Genomic DNA, 11,178 nt, shown 5'->3' with positions numbered 1-11,178 from the left:
TTTGATTTAATGTTTTTTAAAATAAGGTGTGTTCTTGCTTTCTTCCAACAGATGTCAGGTTTGCCTTTCAGATGCGGCCTCAGCTGGGGCTGAGAGGAGGATGCTGTTAGGAAGAAAAATCTACCCTGGGACTAGCTTGGTTTATTTGGATGTTTGGAAATGGCTACCAGGAGGAAGGAGAGGAAGCAGTGACCACTTTGGGAGTAAATCATCGTTTGTGACACATGGATATGCAAGGAGTGCCAAACGTAACTGAGATATTGGGGGGTTATCATCGACTTTCTAGCCCAAGGATATTGCTGTTTACAGGTTAGTGGATTTCGGATACACGAAATACACAGTTGCCTCCTGGATCGGGTAGCTAGCACTGCGCTGCTAGCATGCGAGTTAGCTAACATAGGCAGGAATGTGCATCTTGCCTAGGTTGGTTTCCAACTACAGCAGCAATAAAGCTAATGTTAGTATGTCAGCAGTAATGCAACACACAATACGTATTCAATTTTAATATTAAAACACAAACTCAGTTCTTCATTTGCTCTTTATTTATTAAAGGCCAGCGTCACCGTTTAGCTTGACAGTTGTCGTTCGGATGCTAGTCCGATCAGTTGGTCTTTGTGTTGCCATTAACTTTATGCACCCTACTGTGCCTGAAAATGTTTGAAAAAATCTGTCAATGGATTACACACGAGGACAAAACAAAAACAGAGGCACGGACAGTCTGTGGCGTTGGCTAAATGTATTACTCAACATTATATTATGGGCTAAGCAGGGTTGTTGTAAGGTTACGACTGGCTAGTCATAGCCAAGGGGCTGCTGGTATCAAAGTCGCAATGACTGGCATATTAAGTGCATTTACCATCGGCCTCATTTCGTGCCTAAAGACTCTGTGATGTGCAACTTAAAGTCACCTGTGTGTGCCCAGCGGTCAGTGCATTTTTCCTGATTACATGGATGACTGGCCGGCTGCCTTTACAGTCACCTAACCACCCAGCAGCTCAGTCTTGGTTGCAGGATGGGGCTAAATGTGTACTTGGGTGCATCCAATGTTATCAAAAACATGTGCCATGCCCTGGCCGTGTTTACTGTGTCCCTTGGCAGCAAATGCGATGAACTGCGCCTGACAGATTGCCTTAAAAAAAAGGTGTTTTGCTTCTGCATGTTTTAACCTTGCTAGGTTTTGTTCAACTATAAATAAAAGACACAAACACATTTGTTAATAAGAATATCAAAGAAAATGGGAATGTCTAACGTAAAGACAGAATAACATGGTTAAATATGGTAAAGCATGCCTTTGGTATTTGTGCAATTCAGGCATTGCTGTTCGCTTCCTGTAAACTATGAGCCAAGTGCATGAAGGAAAAGCATCCAGTCTCAACCTTTTTTCAAAATAAGAGACAAAAAAAACTCAGCCAAACTTAACATGTACCTGCTTTTCCTACCATTGTATGTGGACATTATCATGATTGAAGATGTTTATGGGCTGTAACCATTTGTTGAATGGGGTGAGACATGCTTTACTGCTACAACAGTTGTTGGTAACAATGACATGCTATTTCCCTAATAATTCACACGGGCATCTTTTAAATTACACCCATTTCAGTCAAACTTAATTGCAATGTCATAGATTTGACATGCAACTCAATTGTTGTACTGGTTGTCCCATCCTTTTTTTGATATACGCATTTAACTTACGCGCACAATGAAAATAATAATAATAATAATTTGTAAAGCAATTTCTTTCCAACAAGTTAAATAACAAGACCTTAAAAACATCTTTCACAACAGTAACTGAATATTATGAGCTTTAGGGGCATGACATAATTGAGGTTTACTGAAGGGCTACTGCATTGTACAAGCCTCATGCTGTTTTGTCTGTCCCAAAGAACAGGAATGAAATGGTTTTAGAAGACACATTTAGGTAATGAAAACAGCACAATGACTACAGCCTTTAAAAATATTCATATTATTGACCAAGCTAGAAAGCCATTATTTTTCAGGAAGTGCAATTTTATTACGTTTAAAATAGCCATTTACAGCCACTTTGACTTTATAATTAAAAACTCATTTTTCTAAATTCAACATTCACTTTCCTAAACCTTTAAAACAACATAAATGTTGGATGAGCAGGCTACACATATGTTTATCTTAAACAAACAACCTGAATAACCCAAGCCCCTTTCAATATTAAATTGTGAGGGATAGGGAAGTTGTTAATCCATGTCAGTGTATTTGGCCATATTAACTAATAATAAGGCACGCCAACACCACCAAAAAGAAGAATCTAAGTAGATCTGGAAATGAATGGCAATGATCGCCAAAATAATTATCATTACAGTAAGTCTATTCAGACAGTCAACCATCTTTTGAAGTTCACTGGTCATCATTTAAATGAATCTAATCTAATAAGAAAACCTGATTAGGTTCAATAGCTGTTGGTGTGTACTGCAGACATTACGTTTTATTTCTGAATACAGGGTTCTTTCTCTTTGCATTCGAAGCAGCAAGCTTTGGATTTTATGTCCTACAGAAAATGGGACGTTTTAACAGAAGGTTAAGATAGCTTTGCTAAAATATTAAGCTAATTAGGTGGCATTCATTCAGAGTAATGAGCATGTCAATTGGACAGTATTGCCAATCTGTAGGGTTTTGAGCTGCGTGAAGGCAAATTAAAGATGTCTCCGGTTGCTGGATTTCGTTATTAAAATAACTTATGCATAAATTATGGAAAACACCATCCATCCATCTTCTCCCGCTTATCCGTGTTCGGGTCGCGGGGGTAGCAGTTCCAGCAGAGAGCCCCAAACTTTATTTTCCCTGGCCACATTAACCAGCTCTGACTGGGGGATCCCAAGGTGCTCCCAGGCCAGCAAAGAGATATAATCCCTCCACCTGGTCCTAGGTCTACCCCTTGGTCTCTTCCCAGCTGGACGTGCCTGGAACACCTCCCTAGGGAGGCGCCCAGGTGGCATCCTAACTAGGTACCCGAACCACCTCAACTGGCTCCTTTCGACACGAAGGAGGAGCCGTTCAACTCCGAGTCCCTCCCGGATGACCGAACTTCTCACCTTATCCCTAAGGGAGACACCAGCCACCCTGCGGAGAAAACCCATCTCGGCCGCTTGTTCCCGGGATCTCGTTCTTTCGGTCATGACCCATCCTTCATGACCATAGGTGAGGGTAGGAACAAAAATGGCCCGGTAGACAGAGAGCTTTGCCTTCTGGCTCAGCTCCCTTTTCGTCACAACGGTGCGGTAAAGCAACTGCAGTACCGCTCCCGCTGCTCCGATTCTCCGACCCTTCTCACGCTCCATTTTTCCCTCACTCGAGAACAAGACCCCGAGATACTTGAACTCCTTCACTTGGGTTAAGAACTCATTCCCTACTTGGAGTGGACAGTCCATCGGTTTCCTGCTGAGAACCATGGCCTCAGATTTGGAGGTGCAGATCCTCATCCCAGCCGCTTCACACTCGGTTGCGAACTGATCCAGTGAGTGCTGTAGGTCGCAGACCTATGAAGCCATCAGAACCACATCATCTGCAAAAAGCAGTGGTGCAATCCTTAGTCCACCGAACTGCAGACCCCCTCCCCCATGACTATGCCTCGGAATCCGATCCATGTATATTACAAACAGGATTGGTGACAAAGCGCAGCCTTGGTGGAGGCCAACCCTCCCCGGAAATGGGTCCGACTTAATGCCGAGGACCCGGACACAGCTCTCGCTTTGGGAGTACAGAGATTGGATGGCCCTGAGTAGAGACCCCCTCACCCCATACTCCCGCAGCACCTCCCACAGTAACTCCCTGGGAACCCGGTCATACGCCTTCTCCAAGTCTACAAAACCCATGTAGACTGGATAAGCGTACTCCCAGTTCCCCTCCAGGATCCTTGCGAGAGTAAAAAGCTGATCCGTCGTTCCACGACCAGGACGGAATCCGCATTGTTCCTCCTCAATCTGAGGTTCGACAATCGGCCTGACCCTCCTTTCGAGTACCTTACAGTAAACTTTCCCGGAGAGGCTGAGTAGTGTGATGCCTCTGTAATTGGCACACACCCTCTGATCCCCCTTTTTAAAAAGGGGAACCACCACCCCAGTCTGACACTCCTTCGGTACTGATTCCGACTTCCACGCAACGTTGATGAGACGTGTCAACCATGACAGTCCCTCAACACCCAGAGCCTTCAGCATTGCTGGGCGGATCTCATCCACCCCCGGGGCTTTGCCACTGTGAAGTTGTTTGACGACCTCAGTGACCTCCCCCCGGGAGATTGGTGTTGATCCCCCGTCATACTCCAGCTCTGCCTCTAACATACAGGGCGGAGTTGTCGGGTTCAGGAGTTCCTCAAAGTGTTCCTTCCAACGCCCTAACACTCCATCAGTTGAGGTCAACAACGTCCCATCCTTACTGTACACAGCTTGGATGGTTCCCTGCTTCCCCCTCCTGAGGTGACGGACAGTTTTCCAGAACAACTTTGGTGCCGCCCGAAAGTCCTTTTCCATGTCTTCTCCGAACTTCTCCCACACCCGCTGCTTTGCCTCGGCCACGGCTGAGGCTGCTGCCCTTCGGGCCTGTCGGTGCCTTGCAACTGCCTCGGGAGTCCCCCGGGATAACAAATCCCTGAAGGCCTCCTTCTTCAGTCGGACGGCTTCCCTGACCACCAGTGCCCACCAGGAGGTTTGAGGGTTACCGCCCCTTGAGGCACCTAGGACCTTGAGACCACAGCTCCCCGCCGCGGCTTCGGCAATAGAGGCTTTGAACACCGACCATTCTGGTTCAATGTCCCCAACCTCCACAGGAATGCCCGAAAAGCTCCGCCGGAGGTGTGAGTTGAAGGCCTCCTGAACTTGGGCCTCCTCCAGACGTTCCCAGTTCACCCGAACTACACGTTTGGGCTTACCAGGTCTATCCAGAGGCTTCTCCCCTCACTCGACCCAACTCACCACCAGATGGTGATCAGTTGACAACTCCGCCCCTCTCTTTACCTGAGTGTCCAAAACATACGGCCTCAGGTCCGATGATACGATAACAAAATCGATCATGGACCTTCTGCCTAGGTTGCTCTGGTACCACGTACACTTATGAGCATCCTTATGTTCGAACATGGTGTTTGTTATGGCCAATCCATGACTAGCACAGAAGTCCAGTAACAAACCACCACTCCGGTTCAGATCAGGGGGGCCGTTCCTCCCAATCACTCCCCTCCAAGTGTCTCCATCATTGTCCACATGTGCGTTGAAGTCTCCCAGCAAGATTAAAGAGTCCCCTTCAGGAGCCCCATACAGAATTCTTTCCAGGGTCTCCAAGAAGGCCGTATACTCTGAACTGCTGTTGGGTGCATAAGCACACACAACAGTCAGAGTTTTCCCCCCAATAGCCCGCAGGCGTAGGGAGGCGACCCTCTCGTCCACTGGGGTAAAATCCAACAACGAAGGACCCAACCAGGGACTTGTGAGTATCCCCACACCTGCCCGGCGCCTCACACCTTGAGCAACTCCGGAGAAGAATAGAGTCCAACCCCTATCCAGAAGTAAGGTTCCAGAGCCGACACTTTGCGTAGAGGTGAGCCCAACCAGATCCAATTGGTAACGCTCCACCTCCCACACAAGCTCCGACTCCTTCCCCCCCAGAGAGGTGACGTTCCACGTCCCCAAAGCCAGCTTCTGTTGCCGGGGTCTGGTCCGTCGAGACCCTCTGCCTTCACTGCCACCCTTCTGGCAGCGCACCCGACCCCATCGCTGTTTCCCTTAGGTGGTGGGCCCGCGGGACGGAGAAGCGGAGGTGTTGCCCATGTTGCCTATTCGGGCTGTGGCAAGCCATAACACCATACAAATGTTATTAATTCTAACCACCAATAGCTGTGAAATGCTTACCATTAGCAGATATGCACGTGTTGACAAGCTTGCCCAAAGTTAAAGCCCTCAGCTTTAGAATAAATGGACTTTAAAAGTAACTGAACATCAAAACCAGAGCTGTGTAACTCATTACAGTGTAATAATAGAAAACTGCCAATTGCTGATGGCTGACCTTTGGTGCCAGGTGATGTTATTGTTGTGTCTAGATGGTAACCCTCAAATAGCAAAACTTGCCAAGGGCTCTCTAGAAACTTGCTTGGAGATTACTTATCTTAATCGAAACCATTTGTGTTCAATACCTATATTGGCCTATCGAAGAAAAAATTCTAATGGTCAAATTTACCAGCCACACTTTATTTTAATTCAACTTTTCTATTTATTTGGCTGTTGAGTAAAGCAAGTCACATTTTACAAGCATTTGGCTGGTCGCTAGTGGTACGTTTGCCTATGAGGCTATTCTTCCCCACTACAAAAATCAGCTGTGTGGTTCTTATTTTGCTGTGATTTATTGAGATGACTCAAAACCTGCCAAGAATTGGTGTGAGGAAGTGAAGTCACAACTGTAGCCTCGGGTACTTACCTTATTCTGCTTTTTTCCCTCTGTGTTTCAATGCTAACAGGCATTGATACTGTGAAACTCACTAGGTTAGTCCTTTGGCTAGGTGTATACTCTCCTCGGCTAAAATAGGGTTGCTAACATTTGCGTACTGGATACAGCACTTATTGTGCCTACATCTAAAACTGTAGTTTCTTCGTTTTGCATGTCTTTCCTCCAGGGAAAAAGCGATTGTTGGTCAAGTCTGCTTATATTACATTTCATCATGTTTACCAGCTGCTTTGTATGAGTAATTGTGATTAAACATTGCCAAAGTTGTGTGATGAGTTAAACACTGTTACACAATATAATATGCCCTTGCTGACACTTTTACAGCCACCATCCAAACTAAATTATGCCCACAACTGAGGTTTGTGTTTAGAATTTAATTCCAACTAAGAGTCATCTGGAGTTACTACTCAGCTCTAAAAGCTATTTGAATATTAAATATGTAAAAGGGCTTGCTGCAAATAGGGGAATGTATCCAACCGATCACCTAGAAAGCAAAAAAACATTTTGCAAACCTGATGACCTGTTATAGTCTCATATTTTGACATAGAATGGCACACTTTTCTAAATTCTGTTCCCTAAGATGTTCATATAAGCGAGACCAGTGTAAAGGATGATGCAGGGATGACAAATTGTGTACAACGGCCCCCGGAAGTCAGCATCGGCAGGCGAGTAATGGACACAGAGTAATGTCCCCATTGGATTTCGATATTGCAGAAAAATATGCCCTGTGGCCAACACAGATTTAACACGTTTTTTCCACCAGGATAATAGTATACATATAACACCCCTTTGGGATTTTTTAAGTGCAAAGGCAGTCACCCGAATTAAAAAGCTAATGGTAGGCTAAAAACTAACTACGACGTCACCACTGCTAAATTAAAGGCAGATTCATGATGATGTTTAGTAGTCACATTTAGTCATTTTTTTGCATCCGCCATTTTTTATGACGCCTAGAAGATTCGGACATTCGCAAGTGAGGTGTTTGGTTTACGTAATTTATTTTGTAGAATAAAACGTGAATCTCTACAGCTTGTTTTAAACACAGAGCTTATTTCAGGCATCTTAAATTGCTTATATTGTCAGACCAACTGTCAAAATTCCCAAAGATTATAGCATACTTTAAATTGTATTAAAACAGCACTAGCAAATTAAAGTGGCACTATCTGAAAAGTTAGCTGTTGTTGTCAATGATTGGGAACAAAAGTAAATAATTTTAAATATCAAGATTTCACAGAGTGCTGCGCCTGAGGCCAAATTGGAAAACACACCTTGAAGTCTGAACAAATACAAAGACAGCTTATTTTAAATCAACAGAGACTAATGTATACAGACTAAGCAAAGATTACCTGCTGGGATTATATTTTGGCTTTGCATTTCCCTTTCTGTAGTGGGGATGGGAGAAGCAATGTGTATTATGTGCTGTGTAAGCCTGTTTGTTATTGATTAGGTTTAGCCAGATAGCTGCATTAGAATCTTATGGATAAGCAGCACAAGGCCAATATTAATTCCCCCTTCATATGAGCTTTCTCAGGCCTTGTGAAAAGCATCTCATAGAAAGAGACTGTGTGTGTGTGTGTGTGTGTGTGTGTGTGTGTGTGTGTGTGTGTGTGTGTGTGTGTGTGTGTGTGTGTGTGTGTGTGTGTGTGTGTGTGTGTGTGTGTGTGTGTGTGTGTGTGTGTGTGTGTGTGTGTGTGTGTGTGTGTGTGTGTGTGTGTGTGTGTGTGTGTGTGTGTGTCAGACACCAGACTTCAGTTGCACTTTACCGCTCGTCCTTGTTGAGAAGAAGCAGCGTGCAGTCATAAACCAAGACAGGATAATTCTTAATTAGCCCCCCGGGGAAATGGTCTGTACGTCATGAGAGCCAGAAAAGCGCTTACACACATAATGTAGTACGCACATGTTCTGTGTTTGTGTGTACTGAACGTGTTTAATACAGTCTTTACTCGCTCAATTTTTTGTGAGTTCATGCAGCCATTCTGTTCAATTCTATATATTTTAGAATGTCAGGAAAGTCATAAAATCATGACAGATGGATATGGTTTTGGTCTCGTCATGGGATTTGTCGAGAACAAAAAACACCATTGTTATTCTTTTTTATCATTGTTTTTATGTATTACATTTGCAGTATTAAATTAATTTAGAAAACCTGCAGTTCATCCAAAAAGTCTCAACCTTTGGAGGATATATTGTAGCATTTCCTACTTAATTTTCCTTCATGTGCATTAATGGAGTGTGAGATGGGCCGGAGAATCGGAGCAGTACTGCAGTCGCTTTACCGCACCATTGTGACGAAAAGGGAGCTGAGCCAGAAGCAAAGCTCTCTGTCCACCGAGCCATTTTCGTTCCTACCCTCACCTATGGTCATGAAGGATGGGTCATGACCGAAAGAACGAGATCGCGGATACAAGCGGCCCAGATGGGTTTTCTCCGCAGGGTGGCTGGTGTCTCCCTTAGGGATAAGGTGAGAAGTCATCCGGGAGGGACTCGGAGTTGAACCGCTCCTCCTTCGCGTCGAAAGTAGCCGGTTGAGGTGGTTCGGGCACCTAGTAAGGATGCCACCTGGGCGCCTCCCTAGGGAGGTGTTCCAGGCACGTCCAGCTGGGAAGAGACCAAGGGGTAGACCTAGGACCAGGTGGAGGGATTATATTTCTTCGCTGGCCTGGGAGCGCCTTGGGATCCCCCAGTCAGAGCTGGTTGATGTGGCCGGGGAAAGGAACGTTTGGGGCTCTCTGCTGGAACTGCTACCTCCGCCACCCGACCACGGATAAGCGGGAGAAGATGGATGGGTTAAAGGGAGTGTGTATTTTTGATATGTATTTGAGATGATTCTGTTCAAAATGAATCTGCTGAAATGGCTGATTTACTGTATTTCGTAAAGGCTGTGATGCTACACTGGAAAGATTGAAGGAAATATATTTCCCCTGTAGGTTCATTGGCCTGGCACTAGATGGTATTTACCGTTTTTTTCACGTGTGTGGTTTATGGTTATTAGTGTTGATCAACAAAAGTAGTTTACTGAATTATCCATGAAGGAATAGAATTCTACAGTCAATTTTGGATGTACCAAATAGAACATGAACCCAATATTAATGATTAGAAGCAGACAACTTTGCATAATAAAAGCAGATCAAGGCATAAAACACATTCTATGTCAACAGTAGATCAAGTTCCTGAGAACCCATCATGCTCTCATAACACAACAGGTGTCCCTGGCTGCTGTAAAGCTTTGGATACTGCAGATTGTTTCACTTTCTCGTATATTGAACCTGGCCACTAGTGGTATGTTGAGTTGCAGATTATATAGCAGGCTTCATTCAGTAAAGGAGGAAGTTTCCGCTTCCCCTGCTGGTCTCATTTCCATATGGCCTTGTGTGCCCCTGCTGGAAACCACACTTCAATGCCTTTTAGTGAACCAGAAGACTCAGTGGTTTTAAGAAACTTCCACTAAAGTCTTGAATAGAGGATTTCTAAAGAGTTGCATGGGCTACTAATTCTGTAGGGCTGCCTGCAACTAATGTTTGTTTTTATTTTCAATTAATCTGACAATTACCATTTTGATTGGTCTGTTTGTCATCAGAAAATGGTGAAAAACAACCATTAAAGTACCCCGGAATATTTACCGGTAAATGACTTGATTAGTCCAACCAACCCAAAGATATTCAATGTATAACAAAGATTATACTAAATCAAAGAAATAAAAACTGGAACCTGAGTATGTTTTTGGCCTTTTTTGATTGATTTATGGTAACAAAAAATCACAATTGTTCCAGATTCATTTTCTATCAATAATATTCTTTTACAATCAATTTAAAAAGGGCCTATTATGCTTTTTGGGGGTTTCCCTTTCCTGTAGTGTGTCTATATAGGTTTTTGTGAAAGGTCTGCAATTATGACAATGTAACGCAATTGTGTAATAGGAAACTAGATTGAAGCGATAACATTTTATTAGGGGTGTAACGGTTCACAAACATTTCGGTTCGGTACGTACCTCGGTTTTTAGGTCACGGTTCGGTTCGGTACGTTTTCGGTACAGCAGAAAAAATATATCACAAAACATAAAATATATATATATTTTTTAAAATTATTATTAAACTGCGAATATTCACTCAAATAAATACAAAATATAATAAAATAAACATTAAGGTGCAGCATTTCGATGAACTGAAATAATCTGTATTTGAACTGTACTGTACTGGTACCTAAGCAGCCAGTTTGACATCATGACTTGCTTGTCATTGTATTTTCATATTTTCATGTTCTGGGACAGAGGTAGCAGATACAGCCAGGTAGCGCTTTGCTAACATGGCAACATAAGGATATTTGGCATTTGTAATAGCTTTGGCTCGGTCTGAACTTCTTGCGAATGGTGGAGGCTTAAATGCTAGTGGGAGTTGGGTTTGCACTTCAGTCTTTTTCTTTTGGTACCGGTGATATTCACGTTCGGGTGATGCCTTTTCAAATGAGTGTGCAAGTTTGATGTATTGCCAGCCGCGTAACCAATTTTAGTTGAACAATGCCGACAAACAGCTTTGTTTCGGTCCATCTGTCTTTGTCCGTCATCCTTGTACGTAACTGCGAAACCAAAATGTTCCCAAACCGGAGACTTCAATGATGCTGGAGGATTTTCGAGCTCAACTTTATCTGCGTTCGCCATTTCGACAGTTCCTCAAATTACTGACTAAATTTGAACGCATCCCTGTGACCAGCTCTTATAGTATG

Source organism: Notothenia rossii (genome assembly GCF_949606895.1).
Source record: "Notothenia rossii genome assembly, chromosome: 6".
NCBI lineage: Eukaryota > Metazoa > Chordata > Actinopteri > Perciformes > Nototheniidae > Notothenia > Notothenia rossii.
This window is presented reverse-complemented; position numbering follows the sequence as displayed.